At 46.9% G+C, this 26040-nt stretch overlaps 1 pseudogene; it reads left to right on the top strand.

The window, feature by feature from the left end:
- Positions 1 to 26040, top strand: part of LOC139228691 (zinc finger protein 271-like) — a 176813-nt pseudogene that overhangs the window by 25774 nt on the left and 124999 nt on the right.

Here is a 26040-nt window from a genome sequence, read left to right as displayed (position 1 = left end):
CAAGCTTCCTCTCATACTCTATTTTCCCCCTCCTAATTAAACCCTTTGTCCTCCTCTGCTGTGTTACAAAATTCTCCCAGTCCTCAGGTTTGATGCTTTTTCTGGCCAATTTATATGCCTCTTCCTTGGATTTAACACTATCCTTAATTTCCCTTGTTAGCTACGGTTGAGCCACCTTCCCCATTTTATTTTTACCCCAGACAGGGATGTACAATTGTTGAAGTTCATCCATGTGATCTTTAAATGTTTGCCATTGCCTATCCACCGTCAACCCTTTAAGTATCACTCGCCAGTCTATTCTATCCAATTCATGTCTCATACCATCGAAGTTACCTTTCCTTAAGTTCAGGACCCTAGTCTCTGAATTAACTGTGCCACTCTCCATCTTAATAAAGAATTCTACCATATTATGGTCACTGTTCCCCAAGGGGCCTCGCACAACAAGATTGTTAATTCATCCTTTCTCATTACACATCACCCAGTCTAGGATGGCCAGCCCTCTAGTTGGTTCCTCGAGCATCTCTGATTATAATCGCTCAAACATTGGTGGCCATGCCTTGTATTGTCTAGGCTCCAAACTTTGGAACTCCCTGGCTAAACCTCTTTGTCTCTCTACCTCTCTTTCTTCATTCAAGTTGCTCCTTAAAACATACCTCTTTCATCAAGCTTTTGGTCACCTGCGCTAATTTCTACTTCTGCGGCTCGGTGTCAATTTTTTTTAAAATCTCATAATACTCTTGTGATGCGGCTTGGAACATTTCACTACTATATAAAAAGGTGCTATATAAATACAAGTTGTTGTTGATATGGCCATGAGGTTACAAATTGTTGCAGAATACACTTCTGCTGCTGCTGATGGACCACAGTGCCTCATGGATGCCCAGTTTTGAGCTGCTAGATCTGTTTTGAATCTATCCCATTTAGCACAGTGATAGTGTCATACAACACAATGGAGGGTGTCTTCTCCACAATGACTGTGTGGCGATCACTGCTACCAATGTTGTCATGGGCAGATGCATCTGCCACAGGTAGATTGGGGAGGACGAAGTTGAGTAGATTTTTCCCTCATGTTGGTTTTCTCACCACCTGCCGCAGGCCCAATCTGGCAGTTATGTCCTTCAGGACTCGGCCAGTTCGGTCAGTAATGGTGCTTCCGAGCCACTTCTGTTATTAATCACATCCCGGACTGAACCATGACAGAGTGATGGTGCACGTGGGTTTCTGACTCAATTGTTTATTAATTAGCTCAAGTCAATCACAGAAAATCATTTTCTATTCACCAATATGGACTTCCAACAGTGGGGCTTTTACCCAGCATTCCCCGGGGGAAGTGTGCTGCACCCAGGATACTGGAGCCCAGTGCGCAGGCGCGGGACTGGGCTGTGTTTGGAGCATGCGCAGTGTCAGTACTGGGACAGGATACAGGTTACAGACAGGCTCCGTAAAGCGAGTGACAGCGATGAGTCGCCGGAGAGTAATGGATCTGGCGAGTGACGGGCAGGCTTCATAAACAACTGCGTGACTTGTGCAGCTACAGGGAGAAGGCAAAAAAGAAGTAGAAAGAAATCAAAAGGTGACGTCACAGCCAAGAGGGTAAGTGATTGGCTGGTGATTGGTGAGTAGTTTTTCTTTTTTCTCTTCTATATCAGTGAGTAACTTTTAACATTGTTGTTGCCAATTTAAGTGTATCTAAGGGTTAAGTCATGGCAGGAGAGCTCGGTCACGTGATATGCTCCTCCTGTACCATGTGGGAACTCAGAGACGACACCAGTGTCCCTGACGACTATATCTGCAGGAAGTGTATCCACCTCAAGCTCCTGATGGTCCGCGTTGCGGAGTTGGAGCTGAGGGTGGATTCACTCTGGAGCATCCACGATGCTGAGAATGACGTGAGTATCACGTGTAGCGAGTTGGTCGTACCGCAGGGAAAGGGTCCACAGCCAGATAGGGAATGGAAGACCAACAGGAAGAGCAGTGCAAGGAAGGTAGTGCAGGAGTCCCATGTGGTCATCCCCCTGCAAAACAGATACACTGCTTTGGGTACTGTTGAGGGGGATGACTCATCAGGGGAGGGCAGCAGCAGCCAAGTTCATGGCACCATGGCTGGCACTGCTGCACAGGAGGGCAGGAAAAAGAGTGGGAGAGCAATAGTGATTGGGGATTCAATGGTGAGGGGAATAGATAGGCGTTTCTGCGGCCGCAACCGAGACTCCAGGATGGTACGTTGCCTCCCTGGTGCAAGGGTCAAGGATGTCTCGGAGCGGGTGCAGGACATTCTAAAAAGGGAGGGAGAACAGCCAGTTGTCGTGGTGTACATTGGTACCAACGACATAGGTTAAAAAAAGGGATGAGGTCCTACGAAACGAATTTAAGGAGCTAGGAGCTAAATTAAAAAGTAGGACCTCAAAAGTAGTAATCTCGGGATTGCTACCAGTGCCACGTGATAGTCAGAGTAGGAATCGCAGGATAGCGCAGATGAATACGTGGCTTGAGCAGTGGTGCAGCAGGGAGGGATTCAAATTCCTGGGGCATTGGAACCAGTTCTGGGGGAGGTGGGACCAGTACAAACTGGACGGTCTGCACCTGGGCAGGACCGGAACCAATGTCCTAGGGGGAGTGTTTGCTAGTGCTGTTGGGGATGATTTAAACTAATATGGCAGGGGAATGGGAACCAATGCAGGGAGACAGAGGGAAACAAAAAGGAGGCAAAAGCAAAAGACAGAAAGGAGATGAGGAAAAGTGGAGGGCAGAGAAACCCAAGGCAAAGAACAAAAAGGGCCACTGTACAGCAAAATTCTAAAAGGACAAAGGGTGTTAAAAAAACAAGCCTGAAGGCTTTGTGTCTTTATGCAAGGAGTATCCGCAATAAAATGGATGAATTAACTGTGCAAATAGATGTTAACAAATATGATGTGATTGGGATTACGGAGACGTGGCTCCAGGATGATCAGGGCTGGGAACTCAACATCCAGGGGTATTCAACATTCAGGAAAGATAGAATAAAAGGAAAAGGAGGTGGGGTAGCATTGCTGGTTAAGGAGCAAATTAAGGCAATAGTTCAGAAGGACATTAGCTTGGATGATGTGGAATCTATATGGGTAGAGCTGCAGAATACCAAAGGGCAAAAAACGTTAGTGGGAGTTGTGTACAGACCTCCAAACAGTAGTAGTGATGTTGGGGAGGGCATCAAACAGGAAATTAGGGGTGCGTGCAATAAAGGTGCAGCAGTTATAATGGGTGACTTTAATATGCACATAGATTGGGTTAACCAAACTGGAAGCAATACGGTGGAGGAGGATTTCCTGGAGTGCATAAGGGATGGTTTTTTAGACCAATATGTCGAGGAACCAACTAGGGGGGAGGCCATCTTAGACTGGGTGTTGTGTAATGAGAGAGGATTAATTAGCAATCTCGTTGTGCGAGGCCCCTTGGGGAAGAGTGACCATAATATGGTGGAATTCTGCATTAGGATGGAGAATGAAACAGTTAATTCAGAGACGATGGTCCAGAACTTAAAGAAGGGTAACTTTGAAGGTATGAGGCGTGAATTGGCTAGGATAGATTGGCGAATGATACTGAAAGGGTTGACTGTGGATGGGCAATGGCAGACATTTAGAGACCGCATGGATGAACTACAACAATTGTACATTCCTGTCTGGCATAAAAATAAAAAAGGGAAGGTGGCTCAACCGTGGCTATCAAGGTAAATCAGGGATAGCATTAAAGCCAAGGAAGTGGCATACAAATTGGCCAGAAATAGCAGCGAACCCGGAGACTGGGAGAAATTTAGAACTCAGCAGAGGAGGACAAAGGGTTTGATTAGGGCAGGGAAAATGGAGTACGTGAAGAAGCTTGAAGGGAACATTAAGACGGAGTGCAAAAGTTTCTATAGATATGTAAAGAGAAAAAGGTTAGTAAAGACAAACGTAGGTCCCCTGCAGTCAGAATCAGGGGAAGTCATAACGGGGAACAAAGAAATGGCGGACCAATTGAACAAGTACTTTGGTTCGGTATTCACTGAGGACACAAACAACCTTCCGGATATAAAAGGGGTCGGAGGGTCTAGTAAGGAGGAGGAACTGAGGGAAATCCTTATTAGTCGGGAAATTGTGTTGGGGAAATTGATGGGATTGAAGGCCGATAAATCCCCAGGGCCTGATGGACTGCATCCCAGAGTACTTAAGGAGGTGGCCTTGGAAATAGTGGATGCATTGACAGTCATTTTCCAACATTCCATTGACTCTGGATCAGTTCCTATGGAGTGGAGGGTAGCCAATGTAACCCCACTTTTTAAAAAAGGAGGGAGAGAGAAAACAGGGAATTATAGACCGGTCAGCCTGACATCGGTAGTGGGTAAAATGATGGAATCAATTATTAAGGATGTCATAGCAGTGCATTTGGAAAGAGGTAATATGATAGGTCCAAGTCAGCATGGATTTGTGAAAGGGAAATCATGCTTTACAAATCTTCTGGAATTTTTTGAGGATGTTTCCAGTAGAGTGGACAAGGGAGAACCAGTTGATGTGGTATATTTGGACTTTCAGAAGGCTTTCGACAAGGTCCCTCACAAGAGATTAATGTGCAAAGTTAAAGCAGATGGGATTGGGGGTAGTGTGCTGACATGGATTGAGAACTGGTTGTCAGACAGGAAGCAAAGAGTAGGAGTAAATGGGTACTTTTCAGAATGGCAGGCAGTGACTAGTGGGGTACCGCAAGGTTCTGTGCTGGGGCCCCAGCTGTTTACACTGTATATTAATGATTTAGACGAGGGGATTAAATGTAGTATCTCCAAATTTGCGGATGACACTAAGTTGGGTGGCAGTGTAAGCTGCGAGGAGGATGCTATGAGGCTGCAGAGCGACTTGGATAGGTTAGGTGAGTGGGCAAATGCATGGCAGATGAAGTATAATGTGGATAAATGTGAGGTTATCCACTTTGGTGGTAAAAACAGAGAGACAGACTATTATCTAAATGGTGACAGATTAGGAAAAGGGGAGGTGCAAAGAGACCTGGGTGTCATGGTACATCAGTCATTGAAGGTTGGCATGCAGGTACAGCAGGCGGTTAAGAAAGCAAATGGCATGTTGGCCTTCATAGCGAGGGGATTTGAGTACAGGGGCAGGGAGGTGTTGCTGCAGTTGTACAGGGCCTTGGTGAGGCCACACCTGGAGTATTGTGTACAGTTTGGTCTCCTAACCTGAGGAAGGACATTCTTGCTATTGAGGGAGTGCAGCGAAGGTTCACCAGACTGATTCCCGGGATGGCGGGACTGACCTATCAAGGAAGACTGGATCAACTGGGCTTGTATTCACTGGAGTTCAGAAGAATGAGAGGGGACCTCATAGAAACGTTTAAAATTCTGACGGGGTTAGACAGGTTAGATGCAGGAAGAATGTTCCCAATGTTGGGGAAGTCCAGAACCAGGGGACACAGTCTAAGGATAAGGAGGAAGCCATTTAGGACCGAGATGAGGAGGAATTTCTTCACCCAGAGAGTGGTGAACCTGTGGAATTCTCTACCACAGAAAGTTGTTGAGGCCAATTCACTAAATATATTCAAAAAGGAGTTAGATGAAGTCCTTACTACTAGGGGAATCAAGGGGTATGGTGAGAAAGCAGGAATGAGGTACTGAAGTTGCATGTTCAGCCATGAACTCATTGAATGGCGGTGCAGGCTAGAAGGGCCGAATGGCCTACTCCTGCACCTATTTTCTATGTTTCTATCCTCATGTACGGTCCCAGGGTTAGAATCCCCATGTACAGTCCCAGGGTGAGAATCCCCATATACAGTCCCAGGGTGAGAATCCCCATGTACAGTCCCAGGGTGAGAATCTCCATGTACAGTCCCAGGGTGAGAATCCCCATGTACAGTCCCAGGGTGAGAATCCCCATGTACCGTCCCAGGGTTAGAATCCCCATATACAGTCCCAGGGTGAGAATCCCCATGTACAGTCCCAGGGTGAGAATCCCCATGTACAGTCCCAGGTGAGAATCCCCATGTACAGTCCCAGGGTGAGAATCCCCATGTACAGTCCCAGGGTGAGAATCCCCATGTACAGTCCCAGTGTGAGAATCCCCATGTACAGTCCCAGGGTGAGAATCCCCATGTACAGTCCCAGGGTGAGAATCCCCATGTACAGTCCCAGGGTGAGAATCCCCATGTGCAGTCCCAGGGTGAGAATCCCCATGTACAGTCCCAGGGTCAGAATTCCCATGTACAGTCCCAAGGTGAGAATCCCCATGTACAGTCCCAGGGTGAGAATCCCCATGTACAGTCCCAGGGTGAGAATCCCCATGTACAGTCCCAGGGTCAGAATTCCCATGTACAGTCCCAAGGTGAGAATCCCCATGTACAGTCCCAGGGTGAGAATCCCCATGTACAGTCCCAGGGTGAGAATCCCCATGTACAGTCCCAGGGTTAGCATCACCATGTGCAGTCCCAGGGTGAGAATCCCCATGTACAGTCCCAGGGTTGCGAGGTTCTGTCAAAGTTCTCGTCGAGTTGCAAATGTATAAAGTCTCTCTCCTCCACCCCCTCTCCCTCCCTCTTTATTCTCCTAGAGGCCAGAGTCTTGTGGAGGCCCACACTGGATCTCTGGTTCCTTTCCCTGAAGGACATTAGTAAACCAGCTGGATTTTATGACAGTCTGGCAGCTTTCATGGTCACTTGTTCTCCTGCCGGCTGCACAAATTACCAGATTCATTAGGCTCTATTTCACAACCTGCCTTTATGTTTTTTTGGTTCTCATAGTCTCTTTTTCCTGTTTTATATTCATTTTACAGGATATTACAAGGGGAGGATTTGCAGACTGGAAGCTCAAACCAAACATTACATCAAGATCTGACAGTCACTCAATTCATCAGGACCTGAATATTATCAGCCTTTGAACATGGAAGCAAAAAGCACCGTTCACAGTGGGGAGAAACCGTACACGTGTTCTGTGTGTGGACGAGGTTTCAGCCGCTCATCCAACCTGGAGAGACACAAGCGCAGTCACACCGGGGAGAGGCAGTTCGTTTGTTCCGAGTGTGGGAAGGGATTCACTCATTCATCTGACCTACTGAATCATCAGCAGGTTCACACTGGGGAGAAGCCATTCATCTGTTCTGAGTGTGGGAAGGGATTCACTCGTTCATCCCACCTGCTGTCACACCAGTATGTTCACACTGGGGAGAGGCTGTTCACCTGCCCAGTGTGTGGGAAGAGATTCACTAAGTCATCCAACCTGCTGACACACCAGCGTGTTCATACTGGGGAGAGGCCGTTCACATGCTCTGAATGTGGGAAGGAATTCACTCAGTCATCCACGCTGTTCAGATACCAGCAAGTTCACACTGGGAAGAGACTGTTCACATACTCTGAGTGTGGGAAGAGTTTCACTCGTTCATCCCATCTGCTGAGACACCAGCAAGTGCACACTGGGGAGAGGCCATTCATCTGTTCTGTGTGTGCGAAAGGATTCACTCAGTCATCCACGCTGCTCAGACACCAACATGTTCACACTGGGGAGAAACCGTTCACCTGCTCTGAGTGTGGGAAGAATTTCACTCAGCCATCCCACCTGCTGAGACACCAGCGAGTTCACAAGTGACTGCAGGGGTTGGATTCTGCTGTTATGGCTTCTGTTCATCACAAACAGAACTGAACCATGTACATTCTGACAGTTGGGGTTTGTTTCTTCTGCTGTTAATAATCTCTGTAACTGGGCTAGAGTTTAATATTCTGGATATATGTCAAATAAATCAGCTTTGTCTTAAACACATTGTTGTAGATTCTTGTATTTTCCACGTGAATGTTTAGCATCACCTGGCTGGAGCACAGAAAAGACAATCTTGGGGGAGGATCATACGGCGGGAACAGACTTCAGCCTGGACACAGTCCTTCAGGGCCGTACTGAGAGGGGAAAACGGTACTTTGGTCTTTCTCATCTCTCTTCACTGACAGCACAGTCGCCGTGCGGGTTAATCTTGAGGCGTGTAAGAAATATGTCCCAGCCGCTCTCTTCTATGGTTCAGAGCACGGAACAGAAGGCTCATTAAGAAATGAACCCTAGTACTTTGCTTTTTTCATAACCATATTAACCTGCATCGCTACTTTTAGCGATTTGTGTATCTGTACCCCCAGATCCCTTTGCTCCTCTATTCCATTTAGACTCATATTTTCCAAGTCGTGTGTGGTCTCTTTATGCTTCCTGGCAAAACACAACATCTCACATTGATCTATACTGAAATTAATTTGCCAATTACACACCCATTCTGCAAATGTATTAATGTCTTCTTGCATTTTGTCATAGTCTATCTCGGTATCAACTCCACCTCCCAATTTGGATTCATCGACAAACTTTTAAATTGTACTTCCTATTCCCAAGTCAAAATTTTTTATGTAAGTTGTGAACAACAGTGGTCCCAGCACTGGTCCCTATAGAACACCACTTCCCACCTTGACTAACTACTCTTAACCCCTACTCTCTGTTTCTTGTTTTGTAACCAGTTGGCTTTCCATAACCATGTGTAAGATCTACAAAATGACCAAGGTCAGGCCGTGTGGAGTGAAGGGCCAGGCAGCAGAATGGATGGAAAGATGGCTACAAAATAGAAATCAGACGGTTGAAGTTAAGGGATGTTTGTTGCCATCTTTCCATCCATTCTGCTCATCATCATCATCATCGAGGAAGACTTGCTTCCAGTCTAAAAGTAAGTTCTCAGGTGGCTGTACTGTCCAATACGGGAATTACAGTCTCTGTCACATGTGGGACAGACAGTGGTAGAAGGAAAGGGTGGGTGGGGAGCCTGGCTTGCCGCACACTCCTTCCGCTGTCTGCGCTTGATTTCTGCATGCTCTGGGCGACGAGACTCGAGGTGCTCAGCGCTCTCCCGGATGTTCTTCCTCCACTTTGGGCGGTCCTGGGCCAGGGATTCCCAGGAGATATTGCACTTTATCAAGAAGGCTTTGAGGGTGTCCTTGAAACGTTTCCTCTGCCCATCTGGGGCTCGCTTGCCGTGTAGGAGTTCCGAGTAGAGTGCTTGCTTAGGGAGTCTCGTGTTGGGCATGCGGACGATGTGGCCTGCGCAATGGAGCTGGTCGAGTGTGGTCAGTGCTTCGATGCTGGGCTTGTTGGCCTGAGCGAGAACACTGAAGTTGGTGCATCTATCCTCCCAGTGGATTTGCAAGATCTTACGGAGGCAGCACTGGTGGTACTTCTCCAGCGCTTTGAGGTGTCTGCTGTATATAGTCCACATCTCTGAGCCATGTAGGAGGGCGGGTATCACTACTGCCCTGTAGACCATAAGCTTGGTGCCAGATTTGAGGTCCTGGTCTTCAAACACTTTCTTCCTCAGGCGACTGAAGGCTGCGCTGGGACACTGCAGGCAGTATTGGTCCTCGTCATCGATGTCTGTCCTTGCTGATTGTAGGCTCCTGAGGTATGGAAAATGGTCCACATTGTCCAAGGCCGCGCCGTGGATTTTGATGACCTGGGCGGCAGTACTGTGAGGCGCGATCAGGTTGGTGGAGGACCTTTGTCTTACGGATGTTTAGTATAAGGCCTATGCTTTCTTATGCCTCGGTTAAGATGTTGATGATGGCTTGGAGTTCGGCCTCTGAGTGTGCACAGACACAATTCTGCTACCTGGCCCTTGACTCCACAGGGCCTGACCTTGATCATCTTATAGACCGTACGTACTGCAGATACAGTGCACAGTGGTGGAGGGGTGGATATTGAGACCTGTGGCAGGGGCGCTGATGAAGTGGATTTCTCTGTCCGTGAGTTTTGAGGCATTGCTAGTGGCATTTTTCAGCTTATAAAATAGAAATCTTATTGCCAGTTTATTAAAGCCATCAGCAGCCTCTCAAGTAGGTCACACACAAAAATGAGGCCTCATAAGTTTGTGTCAGACTGACAGGCCTGAACTTGAGGCCCGAGGTGTGAGTTATTGACGGAAAAGTGGCAGCCAGTGTACTTCACACCATGGCTGAGGACCCAGGTTTCTGTATAATTTATTGATTCATTTTGTTTCTTGCCCAAACCCAAGCGTCTGACAGATAATCTTGCCATCCTGCAGAGACGGTGGTCCCCAATGGGGATCAATGGGTATGGCGAGAAAGCAGGAATGGGGTACTGAAGTTGAATGTTCAGCCATGAACTCATTGAATGGCGGTGCAGGCTAGAAGGGCCGAATGGCCTACTCCTGCACCTATTTTCTATGTCTATGTCTATGTCTAATGGAGGGCTCTCTACATGGGGGTCCTTCCCTGGACATTGGGGATCTGGGGTGGAGAGTGTTGCACAGAGCAGTCAGGTGCAACAGTTTTTAAGTAGCTTTTTGGACTCCATGGCCAGATGTGTTTTTTGCAGCTTGAGGACTCCATAGACCATGTATATATTCAGTGTGAGAGGTTGCAGTTTCTGTACAGTTACCGGAAGGGACTGCTCCTCAACCTTTGGTTACACTTTAGTTCCATGCCACTAATCTTTGGCTGCCCGGAGGCAGGTGGATAAGCCAGAGGATCTTCTCCTGGACCTGTTCTTTGGCCTGGCTACAACAGCAATTTGCAGGTCCACAATGGATGGGTCCCGTGGATGGGGGGGGCAGGGATCATAGAAACATAGAAAATAGGTGCAGGAGTAGGTCATTTGGCCCTTCGAGCCTGCTCCACCATTCAATAAGATCATGGCTGAGCATTCACCTCAGTACCACTTTCCTGCTTTCTCTCCATACCCCTTTGATCCCTTTAGCCGTCAGGGCCATATCTAACTCCCTCTTGAATATATCTAACAAACTGGCTTCAACAACTCTCTGTGGTAGAGAATTCCACAGGTTAACAACTCTGAGTGAAGAAGTTCCTCCTCATCTCGGTCCTAAATGTGGGCCATCCCGACCTGTGGGAGAACACCACCGCAGGTCGGGGCTATAAATAGAGCTGGAGCGCCGGGCCCACATCGTGACGGAGGTGCGGCGAATGAGGTTACAAGGCCCAGAAGAGCCGAGGGCCCAGGGGCAGCACGGACCTGCCCACACTGCGATATGTGTGTGCACTAGGTCCGTGCAGCAGAGCAGGTCTCCAGTCGTCCTGGTTAACCCTTGCCACTGGATAAAGGCCTAGCTCTGTCAATCCCGTGTGGTGGCTGGTGTGCAACCGTCACCACACGTTAAATAAATCCACACAAGGCATCTTTTACCCCCTCAACTGGAGTTCAGGACTGGAACATCGGGTCCTTCATTGAAATATCTGTGAATTCTCATGGAAGCAAGTCATCCTCGTTCGAGGGACTGCCAATGATGATGATGATGATGATGGGCGAATGGGACTTTGTGCGAGTTAGGAAACTGGCTGCCAAGTTTTGGATGACCTCAGGTTTACATAGTGTAGAATGTGGAAGGCCAGCTAGGAGTGCGTTGGCGTAGTCAAGTTTAGAGGTAACAAAGGCGTGCAGCAGATGAGCTGAGGCTAGGGCTGAGACGGGCAATGTTACGGGGGTGGAAATGGTCACTTTTAGTTATGCTGCCGATATGTGGTTGGAAGCTCATTTCAGGTTCCAATATGACACCAAGTTTGCGAACAGTTTCCGAGTTATTCAATGTTCCTCAAACCACTGCTCTCGCTGCATCCTGGGATCCACACTCAACGCTATGCGCCGACATATGCACACTCTCGACCTCTCTTCAGCAGCACCAACTCACTCTGTCTCTAAGCTGTCCCGAGAGTCGAAGAAGTCACGGGAGCGGGAGGAGCCAGGCCCAGATAAAAGGGCCCAAGAGTCAGAGGAGCCACAGCCGCAGGAGCGGGAGGAGCCAGCTGGTGCAGGAACAAAAAGTTTTTAAAGAATCAAAATCGAAGTGTGACGTCACAGTCAAGCGGCTAAGTGATTGGCTAGTGGATTGGTGAGTATTTTTCTTTTTCTTTTCAGTGGAAACCTTTGGCATTGTTGTAAGTAGGATCTGCCAATAAATATATGTGATCTTTATTATCCAAGGAGAGCCAGTTAATTAAATCGGCTGTTTGCAGAGTAGCGGCTAGGTGTGTTGTGCTAAGGTTTAGAGTTTAGTTCTACTCGATAGTTGCGAGTGTAACTAGAGGGATGGCAGGGCAGCTCAGTCCCGTGGATTGCAAATCCTGTGCCATGTGGGAAGTCCCGGGTGCTTCGCGCAGCTGGGGCGACCACGTGTGCCGGAGGTGTCTCCGGCTGCACCAACTCGAGCTCTGTGTTTTGGAGCATGAGCGGCAGCTGGGGTCACTGCGGTGCATCCGCGAGACTGAGAGCAACGTTTCTAGAGCCGGTTTATCCACAGCTTAAGAGTGTGCAGGCAGAGTGGGAGTGGGTGGCCGCCAGACAGAAGAGGAGGACTAGGCAGGTAGTGCAGGAATCCACTGAGTCCATCTTGCTCTCCAACTAGTACTCTGTTCTGAGTACCGGTGGGGTCGATGGTGGCTCTGGGGAGTGCAGCCAGAGCCAAGTCCACGGCACCACGGGTGGCTCAGCTGCACAGGAGGGGAAGAAGAAGAATGGAAGAGCTATAGTGGTAGGGGATTCAACAGTCAGGGGAGCAGACAGGCGTTTCTGCGGCCGCAGACGTGACTCCAGGATGGTATGTTGCCTCCCTGGTGCCAGGGTCAAGGATGTCACTGAGCAGGGCATTCTGGGGGAGAGGGTGAACAGCCAGAGGTCGTTGTCCACATCGGTACCAATGACGTAGGTATGAAGAGGGATGAGGTCCTGCAGGTAGAGTTTAGGGAGCTAGGACCACAAAGGTAGTAATCTCCGGATTACTCCCAGTGCCACAAGCTAGTGAGGACTCGGTGTGCAGCGGAAGGTCGGAGTGCAAAGATAAGAGTTTGGTCAGTGGGAGCGGGAGGTGTTGCTTTGTCTTGTTTTCTCCATCAGTGCTGACTCCCCGACCTGGGAGGAAAAGAAAACGAAGTGTGACCTCACAGCCAAAAGGGTAAATGAATGGCTGGTTGATTGGTGAGTAGTTTTTCTTTTTTCCTTATCTTGTCAGTAAGAAACCTTTGGCATTGTTGCCACATTAGGTTATTTTAAGGGTTAAATCATGGCAAGAGAGCCCAGATCCTTGTCATGCTCCTCCTGTGCCATGTGGAAAATCAGGGACGCTTCCAGTGTCCCTGACGACTGTGTGTGCAGGAGGTGTATCCAGCTGCAGCTACTGTTAGCCCGCATGATGGCACTGGAGCTGCAGGTGGATTTACTCTGGAGCATGTGCGATGCTACGGATGTCGTGGATAGCACGTTCAGTGAGTTGGTCACACCGCAGGTAAAGGTTACACAGGCAGATAGGGGATGAGTGACCATCAGGCAGAGCAGTGGAAGGAAGGTAGTGCAGGGGTCCCCTGTGGTCATCCCCCTCCAAAACAGATATACCGCTTTGGATATTGTTGGGGGAGCTGGCTCATCAGGGGAAGGCAGCAGCAGCCAAGTTCATGGCACCATGGCTGGCTCTGCTGCACAGGAGGGCAGGAAAAAGAGTGGAAGAGCTATAGTGATAGGAATTCTATTGTAAGGGGGATAGATAGGAGCTTCTGCGGTTGCAACCAAAACTCTAGGATGGTATGTTGCCTCCCTGGTGCAAGGGTCAAGGATGTCTCGGAGCGGCTGCAGGGCATTCTGGAGGGGGAGGGTGAACAGCCAGTTGTCGTGGTGCATATAGGTACCAACAATATAGGTAAAAAGCGGGATGAGGTCCTACAAGCTGAATTTAGAAAGCTAGGAGTTAAATTAAAAAATAGGACCTCAAAGGTAGTAATCTCAGGATTGCTACCAGTGCCACGTGCTAGTCAGAGTAGAAATAGCAGTATAGCTAAGATGAATACGTGGCTTGTGGAATGGTGCAAGGGAGAGGGATTCAAATTCCTGGTTCCGGTTTGGAACTGGTTCTGGGGGTGGTGGGACCAGTACACACCGGATGGTCTGCACCTAGGCAGGACCTGAACCAATGTCCTAGGGGGAGTGTTTGCTAGTGCTGTTGGGGAGGGGTTAAACTAATATGACAGGGGGATGGGAACCTATGCAAGGAGACAGAGGGAAGTAAAATGGGGGGGGAAGCAAAAGATAGAAAGGAGAACAGTAAAAGTGGAGGGCAAAGAAACCCAAGGCAAAAATCAAAAAGGGCCACATTACAGTAAAATTCTCAAGGGACAAAGAGTGTTAAAAAGACAAGCCTGAAGGCTCTGTGCCTCAATGCGAGGAACATTCGGAATAAGGTGGATGAATTAACTGCGCAGGCAGCTATTAACGATTATGCTATAATTGGGATTACGGAGACATGGCTCCAGGGTGACCAAGGCTGGGAACTCAACATCCAGAGATATTCAACATTCAGGAAGAATAGACAGAAAGGAAAAGGAGGTGGGGTAGCATTGTTGGTTAAAGAGGAAATTAATGCAATAGTAAGAAAGGACATGAGCTTGGATGATGTGGAATCTGTATGGGTAGAGCTGCAGAACACCAAAGGGCCGAAAACGCTAGTGGGAGTTGTGTACTGACCACCAAACAGTAGTAGTGAGGTTGAGGATGGCATCAAACAAGAAATTAGGGATGCGTGCAATCAAGGTACAGCAGTTATCATACTTTAATCTACATACAGATTGGGTTAACCAAGTTGGTAGCAATGCGGTGGAGGAGGATTTCCTGGAGTGTATTAGGGATGGCTTTCTAGACCAATATGTTGAGGAACCAACTAGAGAGCTGGCCATTCTAGACTGGGTGTTATGTAATGAGAGAGGACTAATTAGCAATCTTGTTGTGCGAAGAGTGACCATAATATGGTCCTGAACTTAAGGAAAAGTAACTTCGGTGATATGAGATGTGAATTGGCTAGGGTAGACTGGCAAATGATACTTAAAGGGTTAACAGTGGATAGGCAATGGCAGACATTTATAGATTACATGGATAAACTTCAACAAAATGTACATCCCTGTCTGGAGTAAAAATAAAACGGGGAAGGTGGCTCAACCGTGGCTAACAAGGGAAATTTGGGATAGTGTTAAATCCAAGGAAGAGGCATATAAATTGGCCAGAAAAAGCAGCAAACCTGAGGACTGGGAGAAATTTAGAATTCAGCAGAGGAGGACAAAAGGTCTAATTAGGAGGGGAAAAATAAAGTATGAGAGGAAGCTTGCAGGGAACATAAAAACTGACTGCAAAAACTTCTACAGATATGTGAAGAGAAAAAGATTAGTGAAGACCAACATAGATCCTTTGCAGACATAATCAGGTGTATTTATAATGGGGAATAAAGAAATGGCAGACCAATTGAACAAATACTTTGGATCTGTCTTCACTAATGAAGACACAAATAACCTTCAGGAAATACTAGGGGTTCGAGGGTGTAGCGAAAAGGAGGAACTGAAGGAAATCTTTATTAGTCAGGAAATTGTGTTAGGGAAATTGATGGGATTGAAGGCCAATAAGTTTCCAGGGCCTGATAGGCTGCATCCCAGAGTGCTTAAGGAAGTGGCCCTAGAAATAGTGGATGCATTGGTGATCATTTTCCAACAGCCTATCGACTCTGGATCAGTTCCTATGGACTGGAGAGTAGCTAATGTAACACCACTTTTTAAAAAAGGAGGGAGAGAGAAAACAGGTAATTATAGACTGGTTAGCCTGACATCGGTAGTGGGAAAATGTTGGAATCAATTATTAAAGATGAAATAGCAGCGCATTTGTAAAGCAGTGACAGGATCGGTCCAAGTCAGCATGGATTTATGAAAGGGAAATCATGCTTGACAAATCTTCTAGAATTTTCTGACAATGTAACAAGTAGAGTGGACAAGGGAGAACCAGTGGATGTGGTGTATTTAGACTTTCAAAAGGCTTTTGACAAGGTCCCACACACGAGATTAGTGTGCAAAATTAAAGCACATTGTATTGGGGGTAATATATTGACGTGGATAGAGAACTTGTTGGCAGACAGGAAGCAGAGAGTCAGAATAAATGGGTCCTTTTTCATAATGAGCAGGCAGTGACCAGTGGGGTGCTGCAGGGTTCAGTGCTGGGACCCCAGCTATTTACAATATACATCAATAATTTAGATGAAGGAATTGAATGTAATATCTCCAAGTTTGCAGATGACACTAAGCTGGGTGGCGGTGTGAGCTGTGAGGAGGATGCTAAGAGGCTGCAGGGTGACTCGGACAGGTTAGGTGAATGGGTAAATGCATGGAAGATGCAGTATAATGTGTATAAATGTGAAGTTATCTACTTTGGTGGCAAAAACAGGAATTCAGAATATTATCTGAATGGTAACAGATTAGGAAAAGGGGAGGTGCAACGCGACCTGGATGTCATGGTATATCAGTCATTGAAGTTTGGCATGCAGGTACAGCAGGCGGTGAAGAAGGCAAATGGGATGTTAGCCTTCATAGCTAGGGGATTTGAGTATAGGAGCAGGGAGGTCTTACTGCAGTTGTACAGAGCCTTGGTGAGGCCACACCTGGAATATTGTGTTCAGTTTTGGTCCCCTAATCTGAGGAAGGACGTTCTTGCTATTGAGGGAGTACAGCGAAGGTTCACCAGATTGATTCCCGGGATGGCAGGACTGACATATAAGGAGAGAATGGATCAACTGGGCTTGTATCCACTGGAGTTTGGAAGAATGAGATGGGATCTCATAGAAACATATAAAATTCTACCGGGATTGGACAGGTTAGAGGCAGGAAGAATGTTCCCGTTACTGGGGAGCTCCAGAACCAGAGGTCACAGTCTAAGAATAAGGGGTAAGCCATTTAGGACCGAGATGAGGAGAAACTTCTTCACTCAGAGAGTGGTTAACCTGTAGAATTCTCTACCGCCGAAAGTTGTTGAGGCCAGTTCATTCGATATATTCAAAAGGGAGTTAGATATGGCCCTTACAGCGAAACGGATCAAGGGGTATGGAAAGAAAGCAGGAAAGAGGTACTGAGGTTGAATGATCAGCCATGATCTTATTGAATGTTCGAAGTTCCGAATGGCCTGCTCCTGCACCTAATTTCTATGTTTCTATGTTTCTATGTTTCTATGTTTCTATGTATTTCTATGTACAGAAATAGGAGGATAGAGCAGATGACTACGTGGCTGGAGAGATGGTGCAGGCGGGAGGGCTTTAGTTTCCTGAGGCATTGGGACCACTTCTGGGGGAGGTGGGACTTGTACAAGCCGGATGGATTGCATCTCAACCGAGCCAGGACCAATATCCTCGCAAAGGGGTTTGCTGGTGCTGTTGGGGAGGGTTTAAACTAGCTTGGCAGGGGGATGGGAACCTGAAATTAGATTCAGTAGGGAGGGGAGTAAAGCTGGAATTAGAAAGCAAAAATAAAGAAAGTGAGTTTGAAGGAGAGAGGAAGCAAGTAGGATAAAAGGGTTTAAAAAAAAAACTTAAAGACACTTTGTCTAAATGCACATAGCATTTGTAACAAAATTGATGAGTTGACGGCACAAATTGAGACAAATGGGTATGATCTGATAGCCATTATAGAGACGTGATTCCAAGGTGACCAAGACTGGGAATTAAATATTCAGGGGTACTTGACAATCTGGAAGGACAGACAGAAAGGAAAAAGAGGTGGGGTACACTCTATTGGTAAAGGATGGAACCACTGCAATAGTAAGAAACGATATTGGCTCAAATGATAAGGGTGTTGAAACAGTTTGGGTGGCGATAAGGAACAATAAGGGGAAAAAGTCACTGGTGGGTGTAGTCTATAGGCCCCCTAACAGTAGCAACTCTGTCGGTCGGAGTATAAACCAGGAAATAGTGGGGGCTTGTAAAAAGGGAACAGCAATAATCATGGGTGATTTTAACCTCGATATTGATTAGACAAATCAAATTGGTCAGGGTAGCTTTGAGGAGGAATTCATAGTGTGTGTAAGGGATATAACAGAACCAACCAGGGGACAGGCTATCTTGGATCTGGTCCTGTGTGATGAGACAGGATTAATAAACAATCTCCTACTAAAGGATCCCTCAGAATGAGTGATCATAGCATGATTGAATTTCAAATTCAGATGGAGGGTGAGAAAGTTGGATCTCTTAACCAGCGTACTAAGCTTAAATAATAGAAGCTATGAAGGTATGAGGGCAGAGTTGGGTAAAGTGGAGGGAAAATAGATTAAAGTGTAGGACGGTTGATGAACAGTGGTGTACATTTAAGGAGATATTTCACAACTTTCAAGAAAAATATATTCCAGTGAGTAGGAAAGGGTGTAAGAGAAAAGATAGCCATCCGTGGCTAACTAAAGAAATAAAGGACGGTATCCAATTTAAAAACAAGGGCATACAAAGTGGCCAAAACTAGTGGGAGGACAGTAGACTGGGAAGCTTTTAAAAGCCAGCAAAGAACAACTAAAAAAATGATTAAGAAAGGGAAGATAGACTATGAAAGTAAATTGGCATAAAATATAAAACAGATAGCAAGAGTTTCTGTAGGTATATAAATAGGAAAAGGATGGCTAAAGTAAATGTTGGTCCCGTAGAGGACGAGACCGGGGAATTAGTAATTGGGAACATGGAGATGGCAGAAACTCTGAACAAATATTTTGTATCAGTCTTTACGGTAGAGGACACTAACAATTTTCCTACAGTGGATAGTCTCGGGGCTATAGCGGGGGAGGAACTTACCACAATCACAATCACTAAGGAGGTGGTACTCCATAAAATAATGGGACTAAAGGCAGATAAATCCCCTGGACCTGATGGCTTGCATCCTCGGGTCATAAGAGAAGTAGCGGCAGGTATTGTGGATGCATTGGTTGTAATTTACCAAAATTCCCTGGATTCTGGGGAGGTCCCAGCAGATTGGAAAACTGCAAATGTAACACCCCTATTTAAAAAAGGAGGCAGGAAAAATGCAGGAAACTAAAGACCAGTTAGCCTAACATCTGTGGTTGGGAAAATGTTGGAATCCATTATTAAAGAAGCAGTAGCAGGACATTTGGAAAAGCAAAATTCGGTCAGGCAGAGTCAGCATGGATTTTTGAAGGGCAAGTCATGTTTGACAAATTTGCTGGAATTCTTTGAGGATGTAATGAACAAGGCGGATAAAGGGGAAACAGTGGATGTGGTGTATTTGGACTTCCAGAAGGCATTTGACAAGGTGCCACATAAAAGGTTACTGCACAAGATAAAAGCTCACGGGGTTGGGGGTAATATATTAGCATGGATAGAGGATTGGCTAACTAACAGAAAACAGAGAGTCGGGATAAGTGGTTCATTCTCGGGTTGGCAATCAGTAACTAGTGGGGTGCCGCAGAGATCAGTGCTGGGACCCCAACTATTTACAATCTATATAAACACTTGGAAGAAGGGACTGAGTGAAACGTAGCCAGGTTTTCTGACGATACAAAGATGGGAGGAAAAGCAATGTGTGAGGAGGACACAAAAAATCTGCAAAAGGACATAGACAGGCTAAGTGAGTGGGCAAAACTTTGGCAGATGGAGTATAATGTTGGAAAGTGTGTGGTCATGCACTTTGGCAAAAAAAAATCAAAGAGCAAGTTATTATTTAAATGGAGAAAGATTGCAAAGTGCCACAGTACAGCAGGACCTGGGGGTACTTGTGTATGAAACACAAAAGGATAGTATGCAGGTACAGCAGGTGATCAGGAAGGCCAATGGAATCTTGCCCTTTATTGCAAAGGGGATGGAGTATAAAAGCAGGGAATTCTTGCTACAGCTATATAAGATATTGGTGAGGCCACACATGGAATACTGCGTACAGTTTTGGTTTTCATATTTACGAAAGGATATACTTGCTTTGGAGGCTGTTCAGAGAAGGTTCACTAGGTTGATTCCGGGGATGAGGGGGTTGACTTATGAGGAAAGGTTGAGTAGGTTGGGCCTCTACTCATTGGAATTCAGAAGAATGAGAGGTGATCTTATCGAAACGTATAAGATTATGAGGGGGCTTGACAAGGTGGATGCAGAGAGGATGTTTCCACTGATAGCGAGACTAGAGCAAGAGGGCATGATCTTAGAATAAGAGGCCGCCCATTTAAAACAGAGATGAGGAGAAATTTCTTCTCTGAGGGTTGTAAATCTGTGTAATTCGCTGCCTCAGAGAGCTGTGGAAGCTGGGACATTGAATAAATTTAAGACAGAAATAGACAGTTTCTTAAACGATAAGGGGATAAGGGGTTATGGGGAGCGGACGGGGAAGTGGAGCAGGGTCCATGTTCAGATCAGCCATGATCTTATTAAATGGCGGAACAGGCTCGAGAGCTCGTATGGCCTACTCCTGCTCCTATTTCTTATGTTCTAATGTCCTTGTCCGCAGTTCGATTTCATAATTTGCCTCATCTGCCGCTTTAACCAACATCTTTTTTCCTTCCTTTCAGGTGTCAAGGATCATAAACTTCAACAACTCTTGGAGACCAACGTCTCTCCGGAATCTTCTTCCCCCTCACTTTCCTCTGATCCCATCCCTTCTTCCAATCTCACCCTCTGCCGTATTTTCACTGTCCCCTTTGACCTTCCCCTCTCTGACCCCGAACGATCAGTCCTCAGCAAAGGCCTGAGTTTCATCCCCATATGCCCCCACCTCAATGAATTTCGAGCTCGGCGTGATGCTGATCTCTTTTTTCGCCTCCGTGCCTTCTTCGGCCAGGAGTCTTCCTCCCCACCCCCCGTCCCCCCGCACAGCTGACCCTTTCGCCCATTTTCAGAATTCTCGTTCTACCTGGACCCCTCCCTCTGACCTCTTACCCTCTCAAGACCTTTTCATTGCAAACTGCCGACGGGGCATCGGTCGTCTCAATTTCTCTGCTCCCCTCACTCACTCCAACCTACCTCCCTCTGAACTTGCAGCACTCTGCTCCAGATCCAACCCTAACCTTGTCATCAAACCTGCTGACAAGGGTGGCGCTGTTGTTTGGCGAACCGACCTCTACCTTGCAGAGGCTGATCACCAACTCTCTGACACCTCCTCCTACCTCCCCCTGGACCATGACCCCAGTACTGAACATCAAGTCATCATTTCCCAGACCGTCACTGACCTCATCTCATCTCTGGAGATCTTCCCTCCACAGCCATCAACCTCATAGTTCCCCAATCCCGCACAGCCCGCTTCTACCTCCTTCCCAAGATCCACAAACAGGACTGCTCCGGTAGACCCATCGTTTTAGCCTGTACTTGCCCCACAGAACTTATTTCTTCCTAAATTGACTCTATTTTTCTCCCCTTGTCTTACCACCTACACCCAAGACTCCTCCAATGCCCTCCGTCACTTTAGTTTCCAGTCTCCTGACCCCAACCATCTCCTTTTCACCATGGATGTCCCTCTACACTTCCATCCCCCACCAGGATGGCCTGAGGGTGCTCCGCTTCTTCCTCGAGCAGAGGCCCAACCAGTCCCCATCCACCATCACCCTCCTCCGCCTGGCTGAACTTGTTCTCACATTGAACAACTTCTCCTTTAACTCCACTCACTTTCTCCAAATTAAAGGTGTTGCTATGGGAACCCGCATGGGTCCTAGCTATGCCTGCCTTTTCGTGGGATATGTAGAACATTCTTTGTTCCAGTCCTACTCGGGTCCCCTCCCTCACCTCTTTTTCCGGTACATTGATGACTGTATCGGTGCCGTTTCCTGCTCTCGCCCTGAACTTGAAAATTTCATTCACTTTGCATCCAATTTCCACCCTTCCCTCACCTTCACATGGTCCATCTCTGACTCTTCCCTTCCCTTCCCCAACTTCTCCATCTCCATCTCTGGGGATAGGTGTTCGACCAGTATCCACTAGAAGTCCATTGACTCCCAAAGCTACCTGGATTACATTTCCTCCCAACCCGCATTCTGTAAGGACTCCATTCCATTCTCCCAGTTTCTCTGTCTCCGTCGCATCTGCTCTGACGACGCCACCTTTCACACTAGTACCTCTGACATGTCTTCCTTTTTCCTCAACGGAGGATTCCCCTTCACCATGATTAACATGACCCTCGACCACTTCCATTCTGTTTCCCACCCCTCTGCTCTCACCCCTTCCCCTCGCTCTCAGATCCACGACAGGTTTCCCCTCGTCCTCACCTTTCATCCCACCAGCCTCCATGTTCAACGATCATCCTCCGCCATTTCCGCCAACTCCAGCGTGATCCCACCACCAATTACATCTTCCCCTCCCCTCCCCTCTTAGCAATCCGAAGGGACTGTTCCCTCCGCGACACCCTAGTCCCTTCCGCAGTCACCCCCAGCACCTTCTCCCCTTCCCACGGCACCTTTCCGTGCAAGTGCAGGAGATGCAAACACCTGCCCTTTTACCTCCTCCCTTCCCACTATCCAGGGCCCCAAATCCTCCTTCCAGGTGAAACAGCGATTTACTTGGTGCTTCTCTCAATTTAGTATCATGTATTCACTGCTCATGATGTGGTCTCCTCTACATTGGGAAGACCAAGCATAGATTGGGTGATCGCTTTGCGGAGCACCTCCATTCAATCCGTAAGTGTGACCCTGCGCTTCCACTCGCCTGCCACTTTAATTCCCCACTCTACTCCCACTCTGACCTCTCCGTCCTTGGTCTCCGACACTGTTCCAACGAAGCTCAACGCAAGCTCGAGGAACAGCACCTCATCTTTCGTTTAGGCACTTTACAGCCTTCTGGACTCAACATCAAGTTCAACAATTTCAGAGCGTAACCGCTGCCAATCTTTGGCTCCCTTCCGCCCCCCGCCCCCAAGAGCCTGTTTCTTTCTTTTTTTCTCCTCGTCTCTAATGGCAGTTGGTCATTATCCCGCCATTCACACCCTATCTCGACTAAAGGTTTTTCTAACTCCCGGCATTACCATTTGAATTTGGCCCATCATCCCTTTTGTCTCTCTAATCTCCTGTCTTCCAACCTATCACAGACCTTCCCTTTTCTTCTTTCTTCCCCTCCCCCTTTCAGGGCCTGTTAAGAATCCATTCTTTCCGAACCTTCTCCAGTTCTGACGAAGGGTCATCGATCCGAAACGTTAACTCTGCTTTCTCTGCACAGGTGCTGCCTGACCCGCTGAGATTTCCAGCACTTTCTGCTTTTATTCCAGAATCCAACATCCATAGTATTTTGCGCTTGCGAAAAGTCTGGTTCATCCTCAGACAGATGCTAGGGAGAGGAGTGGAGTCGGTGACTAGGGAACGGAGTTTGTGATGGGGACTAAAGACAATGGCTTCAGTCTTCCCAATATTTAATTGGAGAAAATTTGTGCTCACCCTGTGCTGGATGTCGAACAAGCAGTCTGACAATTTAGAGACCGTAGAGGGATCGAGAGAAGTGGTAGTGAGGTAGAGCAGGTTGTCGTTAGAATCATAGAATGGTTACAGCCCAGAAGGAGGCCATTTGGCCTGTCGAACCCGTGCCGGCTCTCAGCAAGAGTACTTCAGCAAGTCCTACTCTCCTGCCTTTTCCCCGTAGTCCTACAAATTTCTCTCCTTCAGTTACTTATCCAACTCCATGTTGAAAGCAGTGATTGAGTCTGCCTCCACCACCACTTCAGACAGTGTATTCCAGATCCTAATCTGTCATCGAAACATAGAAAATAGGTGCAGGAGCAAGCCATTCAGCCCTTCGAGCCCGCACCGCCATTCAATATGATCATGGCTGATCATGCAACCTCAGTACTCCACCCCTGCCTTCTCTCCATACCAACTGATCCCTTTACCCGTAAGGGCCACATCTAACTCCCTTTTGAATATGTCCAACAAACTGGACTCAACAACTTTCTGTGGCAGAGAATTCCACAGGTTCACAATTCTCTGGGTGAAAAAGTTTCTCTTCATTTCGGTCCTTTATGTTTAGACTGTGACCCCTGGTTCTGGACTTCCCCAACATTGGGAACATTCTTCCTGCATCTAACCTGTCCAGTCCCGTCAGAATTTTATAAGTTTCTATGAGATCCCCTCTCATTCTTCTAAATTCCAGTGAGTATAAGCCTAACCACACCAGTCTTTCCTCATATGTCAATCCTGCCATCCCGGGAATCAGTTTGGTGAACCTTCGCTGCACTCCCTCAATAGCAAGCACATCCTTCCTCAGATTAGGAGACCAAAACTGCACACAATACTCAAGGTGTGGTCTCGTCAAGGCCCTGTACAACTGCAATCAGACCTTCCTGCTCCTATACTCAAATCCCCTCGCTATGAAGGCCAGCGTGCCATTTGCTTTCCTTGCTGCCTGCTGTACCTGCATGCCTACCTTCAATGACTGATGTACCATGACACCCAGGTCTCGTTGCACCTCCCCTTTTACTAATATCACCATTCAGATAATAATCTGCCTTCCTGTTTTTGCCACCAAAATGGATAACCTCACATTTATCCGCATTATACTGCATCTGCCATGCATTTGCCCACTCACCTAACCTGTCCAAGTCAACCTGCAGCCTCATAGCATCCTCCTCACAGCTCACACTGCCACCCAGCTTATCTGCAAACTTGGAGATATTACATTCAATTCCTTCATCTAAATCATTAATGTATATTGTAAATAGCTGGGGTCCCAGCACTGAACCCTGCGGCACCCCACTAGTCACTGCCTGCCATTCTGAAAAGGACCCGTTTATTCCCACTCTTTGCTTCCTGTCTGCCAACCAGTTCTCTATCCACGTCAATACATTACCCCCAATACCATGTGCCTTAATTTTGCACACTAATCTCTTGTGTGGGACCTTGTCAAAAGCCTTTTGAAAGTCCAAATACACCACATCCACTGGTTCTCCCTTATCCACTCTACTAATTACATCCTCCAAAAAACGAGAAGATTTGTCAAGCATGATTTCCCTTTCATAAATCCATGCTGACTTGGACCAATCCTGTCATTGCTTTCCAAATGCGCTGCTATTATATCTTTAATAATTTATTCCAGCATTTTTCCCACCACCGATGTCAGGCTAACCGGTCTATAATTCCCTGTTTTCTCTCTCTATCCTTTTTTAAAAAGTGGGGTTACATTAGCTACCCTCCAATCCATAGGAACTGAACCAGAGTCCATGGAATGTTGGAAAATGACCACCAATGCATCTACTATTTCTAGGGCCACTTCCTTAAGTACTCTGGGATGCAGACTATCACACCCTGGGGATTTATCGGCCTTCAATCTCATCAATTTCCCTAACACCATTTCCTGACTAATAAGGATTTCCCTTCGTTTCCCCTTCTCGCTAGACCCTCGGTCCCGTAGTATTTTTGGGAGGTTATTCGTATCTTCCTTAGTGAAGACAGAACCAAAGTATTTGTTCAATTGGTCTGCTATTTCCTTGTTCCCCATTTTGAATTCCCCTGATTCTGACTGCAAGGGACCTACATTAGTCTTCACTAATCTTTTTCTCTTCACATATCTGTAGAAGCTCTTGCAGTCAGTTTTTATGTTCCTTCCCAGTTTACTCTCATACTCTATTTTCCTCCTCCTAATTAAACCCTTAGTCCTCCGCTGCTGAATTCTAAATTTTTCCCAGTCCTCAGGTTTGATGCTTTTTCTGGCCAATTTATATGCCTCTTCCTTGGATTTAACACTTTCCCTAATTTCCCTTGTTAGCCACGGTTGAGCACCATGATCATATTAAATGGTGGTGCAGACTCCTGCACCTATTTTCTATGTTTCTATGTTTCTATATTTCCCTTTTTCATTCTTACGCCACACAGGGATGTACAATTGTTGTAGTTCATCCATGATATTTAAATGTCTGCCATTGCCTATCCACCATCAACCCTTTAAGTACCATTCTCCAGTCTATCCTAGCCAATTCACACCTCAGGTCTCCGTAATCCCAATTACATCATATCCGTTAACAGCTATCTGCGCAGTCAATTCATCCACCTTATTACAAATACTCCTCGCATTGAGACTCAGAGCCTTCAGGCTTGTTTTTTTAACATTCTTTGGCCTTTTAGAATTATATTGTAATGTGGCTCTTTTTGATTTTTGTCCTTGATTTCTCTGCCCTCTACTCTTGCTTTTCTCCTTCCTACCTTTTGCTTCTGCCCCCTTTTTACTTCCCTCTGCCTATCTGCATAGATTCCCATCCCCCTGCCATTTTAGTTTAAACCCTCCCCAACAGCAGTAACAAACACTCCGCCTAGGACAT

Source organism: Pristiophorus japonicus, chromosome 2, assembly GCF_044704955.1.
Source record: "Pristiophorus japonicus isolate sPriJap1 chromosome 2, sPriJap1.hap1, whole genome shotgun sequence".
Taxonomy (NCBI): Eukaryota; Metazoa; Chordata; class Chondrichthyes; family Pristiophoridae; genus Pristiophorus; species Pristiophorus japonicus.
The sequence above is the reverse complement of the archived record's forward strand: the minus strand, read 5'-3'. Positions and strand labels throughout refer to the sequence as shown.